Source organism: Alexandromys fortis, unplaced genomic scaffold (genome assembly GCF_014885135.2).
Source record: "Alexandromys fortis isolate MF-2015 unplaced genomic scaffold, M_Fortis_MF-2015_v1.1 scaffold_8_9099976_23576923, whole genome shotgun sequence".
Taxonomy (NCBI): Eukaryota; Metazoa; Chordata; class Mammalia; order Rodentia; family Cricetidae; genus Alexandromys; species Alexandromys fortis.
Window position 1 is genome coordinate 586,835 of NW_026067899.1, and position 7,295 is coordinate 594,129.

Below are 7,295 nucleotides of genomic sequence, written 5' to 3' on the forward strand. Positions count from 1 at the left end.
TTTAATCCCAGCACTTGGGAAGCAGAGGCAGGTCTCTCTGTGAGTTTGAGGCCAGCCTGGTCTACAAGAACTAATTCCAGGTCTGGCTCCAGAGAAACCCTGTCTTGAAAAACAAAAAACAAAACAAAATTACAAAGACCATTGGGATGAACTCAAGGTTTGGTTTCTGCTCAAAGGAGAGTACTCTACAAAGGGTCTTGCCTTACTTCGGGTTCCTTTTCCTTCTAAAATAACCTCTGGAAAGCTTGGTAAATAAGCCTCTTGTTTCCCCTCTGTATGCCTCCTCCCCCACCCCTTCTTAGAACTCTGTAACAATCAGGACGTAATTATCCACATGCTGGTTGGCTTCACATATTTCTCTTTATTCATTTTCATCTTTTCTTCCCTTTTAAGTTAAAATGCTCCTACAGATTAGGTTTTGCATTAATTATATCATGTGGCGTAACAAATTACCCCCCAAATTTAGCATCTTAAAACAACATCATCTAGCAGATTCTCTGAGCCAGAAGCTCCAGCATGGCTGTGCTGTGGCCATGGACGGGCTTGACTGAGCAGCAGGCTCTCCCTTCTGGGGTGGGGGTGGGGTCATCCTTCCAGAAGCAAATTGAGACTCTGGCGCTGTCGCTGTCCCTGGAGTCATTCAGAAAGTCCGATGCTCAGCTCATCTTGACCTCCATTGAGAGAGCCCAAGAAAGAACAGAGCAAAAGTGATGGATGCTGTCTCTCATGCAGGCTTCGAAGTCACACAGTGTTGCTTTCCCAAGCACCTTGGGTACATAGCTGTCCACAGAGGCATGAGCAGTAACACACAGGACTGATGAGGCCATCATAGAGCATAGTCAATTCAGCACAGGAACCCTGCCTTTCCCACGTTCTTTTTGCCAGTCAGGTTGGCGCGAGTACCGTCACTTAGAGGAACACGATAAGGCACACCTGTGCTCCCCCCACAACTCCGGAGGCTGTGACTGCAAGAGAAGCAAGGTCAGCCCGCTGTCGGCAGTGAAGGAGTTTCTCAAAGGAAAGGAAAAGCAAGCCGTTTATGTGGAACGATTGCGAGGAGCCGAGAAGCTGATGGTTTGCTTCATGAGAGCACAGGGCCTCGAGCCGTGTTACTGTCGGGCAAAGTGGAGTTTTGCATGTGAGTTCACTGACTGTCATGGAGAGGAGCCCTCTGGATCACCCCTGCTTGTTAGGGTGTCAGAGCTGGGATTGGGGTCACGGAACGACAAAGTCCTCCACAGGCCCGAGGGGTTTCCACCGTGGAAGTTGCGACATTATAAATCAAGGCTTTTAAGCCCGGATTTAATTCTCAAGTTGGTCATTAATCATCTGCCAGCACTCCAGTTATCTACCGAATGGAATATTTTCAAATATTAAATTTCTGAGAAATCCTGCAAGAAAGAAGTCCGCCTGACTTTGTAAAATAAGCATTTCCCACACATAGGACACGAGTGTAAATCTCAGCCTAGGGACTGAAATCTACAAGAAATTAATTTTTGATTTGGAGTCCTTTTCTTCCAATTGAGGGGGGAAAGTACCTTAAGTTCCTTCTTTAATGGAATTCTCTCATGTACCCCAGGGATACCCCAACTTCTGGGATACCCAGGCACAATAGTCATTGCTCAGATGCCCCCAAATCCCTGTACATATGATTCTGCCAAGTATGAGACCCAGGCTTGTCTCTTAGAATTTACTCAAAACAAAGGGATCCTCTGGCTTTGGGGTGGAATAGTGCCCTCTCCAGACCCCAGCCTTGCTGCTTCCTGTTCCTTCAGGCCTGTCCTACCCATCTCCTCTAACTCCCAAGTCTAAGGCCTTGCTGACCGTATCACCATCCCCCTGGCCAGCCTGAGAGGCGCTGCTGAGCCACCCCTAGACACTGTCCCTCTACTTCTGCCTCCCCCTCTTCTTCTTGACCCTCCCTCCTCTTCCCTTCTCCCCCTCCTCTTTCTGACCCTCCCTCCTTTTCCCTTCTCCCCCTTCTCTTTTTCTTTCTTCTTCTGAGAGGTGAAGACATCTGAATCCTGCTGAGAACTTGGGTGGTTTTGTCTCCTGCTGCAGCAGAGGTCTTCCTTAGCACTCTGCTTCATCTGCTTACATGGAAGAAAGTTCAGAGATGGAGAGGTGGTGTAGAGGGGTCACATCTGGAAACATCTGTCACCCCTCATACCAAGGTAATGGGTTTGTGGGCCATAGCCTGGAAATTCTGCAAATGGCTTCTCAGTGGTCTGTTAAAGAGCCAGGTGGATACCAAGAGGGTGGCCCTACAGCCTATAGTCGGTGACAGAAAGAAGAGCAATGGGAGGCCCTTTCATCTGTGGATTCCATCTGTCCTGCTGGAGGATGGGCGCGAAAGGCTTGGGCACAGCAGCTGGGAACCTCTGGGCTTGTGGGAGGAGATGCTGCTATTCTCGGTGGCTTTTGAACACCTTTTAAATGAGATTGTACGGCTCCCCGGCCATTGCACAGCTCCCCAGCCTTTGCACAGCTCCCCAGCCTTTGCACGGCCCCCCAGGCATTGCACAGCCCCCCAGCCATTGCACACACCCCCAGCCATTGCACACACCCCCAACCATTGCACGCCCCCCCCCCCAGCCATTGCACGGCCCCCAGCCTTTGCACTTGTTTTCTCGAAGGCGCCACTTTCTTCAGGGCTCTCTTTGAAAACCATTCAGCTCCCTCCTGTGCGAGCATGAGGCCCTGGAAAGCATCTTAAAGCCCATCAAAAACTTAATGCATAGACTTTGAAGTGGGACCAAGATGTGAGGCTTCCCCCAGAATAAAATATCTCCCAAACCGGTTAAATAGGTGCCGCTTAATAGCCAGCCATTTCTAAATTGTTTCTTTTATATAGTGTAGCATTTACACTGGTGGTAACTATGGTAACAGATCCTAAGGACTCCATAAGATCAGCAAATTACCAGGTGCTAATTGTAAATAAGGAGACAAATAAATAGCTTATAATCTAAATGGCAGCGCCTAAGAGTGCCATCCCGAGCTTCATGGGCTGGTCTGTACCCTCTGATAAAATAGTGTCCTCTCATCCATATTTAGCCACGTTTGCCTCTAAAAACTAGACTCATTAATGGACGTGTCGTCCCTTTACTGTTGAATTTGAAAGAGTAGAAAATGCTTAGACAATGCAGTATGATCAACTGCATGTCAGTGACATATCACCGTGTCGCAATCACTTAAATACAGTTTCTCTGTGTCTGCTGGGGACAGGAGCCTTGTGGATACCAAAAACCCACGTGTGCCCAGGCCCCTCATATAACATGACATGGATCTGCATAGACCCTATGGTGATCCTCACATGTACCTTGAAGTCATCTCTAGCCTGTTAGTGCCTCGTGCTATGCAAACACTACATGCAGCATCGCCTACTGTACTGTGCAGGGGGTAAACAAGGGAAAATCCCAGACATGGGCAATGCAGAGGTGGTTTTCTTTTTCCCCATTACCAACTGCCATCTTGGTTGCAGAATGCACAACTATTGAGGAAAACTGCAGAGATGTAAGGTTTCAGATCACCACCGGATCATCTTTGTACTTTTCCAGCACAGGTGGCAGTTGTCATATCTGGACTGTGTGGCCCTGGGCTGGCACTTAGTACTACCTGCTCTTTCCTTGATACTGGCGGCACTTCTACATCACCTTAGATCAGTGGTTCTCCACCTTCCTAATACTGAGACCATTTAATACAGTTCCTCATGTGGTGGGGATCCCCAATTATAGCTGTTTCCTTTTCTGCTTCATAATTGTAGTTTTGCTACTGTTATGAATTGCCACGTAAATATCTGTGCTTTCCATGGTCTTAGGTGACCCCTGTGAAAGGGTCATTTGATTCCCCCAGAGGGGTCATGACCCACAGGTTGAGAATAGCTGCATTAGACCGTCACATTTATTCTATCCTGGTTAATATGTCTTAACTTTATCATGAATGTCAAGTGCTCCATTTCTGACTTGTCAGTCCCAAGTGCAGACCGTAAGTGTTAAATATGACTCCCACATCAGTTGACTAGAGATGCGGGCACAGAACGCAAAGCGGCGTGAAGGGTTATTTTTTTTCTTCCCTTTTTTGTTTAAGGCTCTGAACATCTGGCTGGAGAAGTGTTCTCTGGGAAATGTTAGTTTTCTCTCCCCTTCAATCACAGCGTGTCAAATGTGTTAGAAATGTCTAAGGACAAAAGTGTGTCTATTCCTTGTTAGTTTCCATCCATCCCCCCCATCCGTCCATCCATCCATCCATCCACTCATCCGTCCATCCACCCACCCATCCATCCATTCACCCATCCACCCATCCATCCATCCACCCATCCACCCATCCGTCCATCCATCCATCCATCCATCCACCCACCCATCCATCCACCCACCCGTCCATCCATCCATCCATCCGTCCGTCCATCCATCCATCCACCCGTCCGTCCATCCACCCATCCATCCACCCATCCGTCCGTCTATCCATCCATCCATCCGTCCATCCATCCATCCACCCATTTCATTATTATTCTTTTCATGACTGCCAAGTTCCTTTGTTTTGGCCCATGTGCAGGGTGCTGGATGAAAGAACATAAATTGGCCACATCTTTCTTTCTGAGGAGCTAAAAAGAAGAGGCTCAAATTGTAAACCCGGAGCAGAGTCTATAACAACACAGTTAGGCCTTGCCTGGCTTCGGGCAAACTGGAGGATTCCAGGGAAGAGACAAAAATGTACAGAGGAGAAGCAGAAATCAGCCTCTTGCTGGCTTCCTGCCTGAGACTGCCATGAAGCAGACCGCTTCCACCTAGCTAATCCTGGAGAACCCTGCACCAAGGCTTGGCACTCTGAAGATACTCCTTGCCTAGCTATCTTGTTGTCCTGGCAACCCTGTGATGTTCACATGGTGTTCAGCCCTTGTTGTTCTGTAGTGGAGAACAAGAGGGAAGGGTGGAGCAATTCTGACTGTTCCAGCCTTTCTGCAGCCTGGGGAAGGGAGCTTCCTACCTCTGAGCCTCAATTTCTTGATCTGAAACGTGGGGAATCTTAAAACTTCCTTCCTTCCGGTGTTGCTGTGAGGACTGGAATAGTGAATGGGTCCAGTAGCCAGTGGCTACCGTTATTCACTCCATCAATTAAGCTTCCAGAGTATAATTAAGGAACCACCAAACCCAAACCTCTGTCTTTCCCCAGCACGGGTACTGTAGGTCATGGGACCTTCGAACTGCTCACAAGACTCCCTGGAGAGAACGGTTCTGAGCAGAGACTGGAAGAAGGGCCAGGAGTGCCTGGAAAAGAAGAGAGAAGAAGCCTTTTGAGGGGGTAGAGTTTAATGTGTAAGGGCCTCTGGCAGGAGCAAGCCTGTTGTGCGGGGGCTGAAGGTCTGCCTTGGTGAGGCTGAAGGGCTGTCTCACAGGGAAGTGCCCGCTGAGCAAGTTCCAACTGGATCCCAAGACAATGCATATTCTCCATCTTGGTTTTAAAGGATGGGAAAAAGTGAGAAAAAGGAAAGGAAGGAAGGGAGGGAAGGAGGGAGGGAGGGAGAGAGAGAGAGAGAGAGAGAGAGAGAGAGAGAGAGAGAGAAAGTAATTTATATTACAATGTGTTTATTATTGTTTCTTAACTGGTTTACTCTTTTTAGTTAAATTTATTCTTACAAGAAACTCTCTAGTCCGGCAGTGGTGGTGCACACCTTTAATCCCAGCACTTGGGAAGAGGCAAAAGCAGGCCAGCCTGGTCTACAGAGAGAGTTCCAAGACAGTCAGGGCAACAAGGAGAAACCCTATCTTGAAAAAAAGAAAGAAAGAAAGAAAGAAAGAAAGAGAGAGAGAGAGAGAGAGAGAGAGAGAGAGAGAAAGAAAGAAAGAAAGAAAGAAAGAAAGAAAGAAAGAAAAAGAAAAGACAGCACAAAACCAGACCTTCCATTTCCGATTCAGCTTTTTACTCTGGAGCTGGGGAAGATGGCTTAGCGGTTAAGAGGAGTTTAGTTCTCAGCACCCACACCACACTGCTTGTATCCCCAGGTCCAAGGGAGTCAGGACCCCACACCTGCGCTCACGTTCGCACATCCCTTATCCTTACAGTCAGAGAGGAGAGTGAGCATTTCCCTCCAGGGGAAAAAGGTGGGATATAGGAGGGTCGGATTGTCCACCTGATGGGCAGGAGGATCAGCCCACTGAAGTGTGGGTGTGAGGAAGGCGAAGGACCTTTTCTGCAAACCCTCCCAGGCTCGGTTCCCAAGACACCGGCTTGTGGAGGTGATGGTGATAGAAAAGACTGCTGTAAATCTTGAGATAGGCCAAGGGCCCTCTCGTTCTGCAGGGCAAAGCCAGCTTGGCTCCTGGTTGTAAACTATGAAGAGAGTGGAATTGGGATCTGCTTTACAGGATCCCAGATCCTGCGCAGAAAAGAGGAACCAAGGCAAAAGAAGTGAGCGATGCAGCCAACTATCTAGCAGAAGGCAGGAAACTGTTCACAGGCCTAGTGGCACTTCAGCGAGGATCACACGGGGGTCACACATCCTGCCCAAGCTTTTAATTATGTCCGACTCTTCCCTGCCCATCAGTTCCCTGCCAGAGCCACCAACCTGGGGATCCTGTGCCAAGACGGTGTCATTCTGAGCCTTTATCTCGGATGCTAGAAGCGCGGGAGAAAGTGGGGTCCCCCGGGCGGTTGCCCAATTTGGGTCCCGCCCCAGCGGCGCGCAGGCTTCCGGATGACTCCGAGGAGCCCCAGGGCGCGGAGTGGCAGCCGGCTGCGGGCCTGCCTTCCAAGCCCGCCAGCCTGTGGTCCCCGGCAGATGTCAGTCTGGGAACAGGAAGCAAGCCTGTTTGGGGTTTCTAAAAATAAATAAATAAATAAATAACCACAAGCACAAGAACGATCTTTTATCCCCCCAAAAAATTTTAAAAAATGCTTTAATGACGCGGCATTTAGCACATCGGGGGTTTGCATTGTTTTCAATTATGCGCAATTCTGAAAGGAGAGTACAGACCCTGAGCCTGAACTGGGACTGCGGGTCTTGTACTGTTTTAAACATTCGCTTTGCTTCTTTAAGGAGAGGACTGTAAAACAGAAATAATGGTATATTATTGCAGCACTGCAGAGTAACACTAACATTGCCGTTGAAACCTAGAATTTGAAATAAAGATGGAAATACTTATTTGTGCATACTTTTTGTTTTAGAAAAATGATTCAGAAAGAGGCAAAAGACCTCCTTGAGAGCGCATGCCCCTGGCTAAGGCTTCCTGATCCAAGAGGCCAGTTCCCAGATCCGGGCCAGGTCCCTGAGGACAGGGAACACCAGCTCTCAGCCCTGC

The 7,295-nt window shown here is 48.6% G+C and overlaps 1 long non-coding RNA gene across 1 annotated transcript; it reads right to left on the minus strand.

Moving 5' to 3' along the window:
• Positions 1 to 350: 350 nt before the first annotated feature.
• On the minus strand, positions 351 to 6,748 carry LOC126489526 (uncharacterized). The gene is made up of 3 exons (XR_007588953.1): positions 6,563 to 6,748; positions 4,984 to 5,264; positions 351 to 1,348 (listed from the first exon to the last, which is right to left on the minus strand). It is a non-coding gene; the product is annotated as an uncharacterized lncRNA (long non-coding RNA).
• Positions 6,749 to 7,295: the final 547 nt, after the last annotated feature.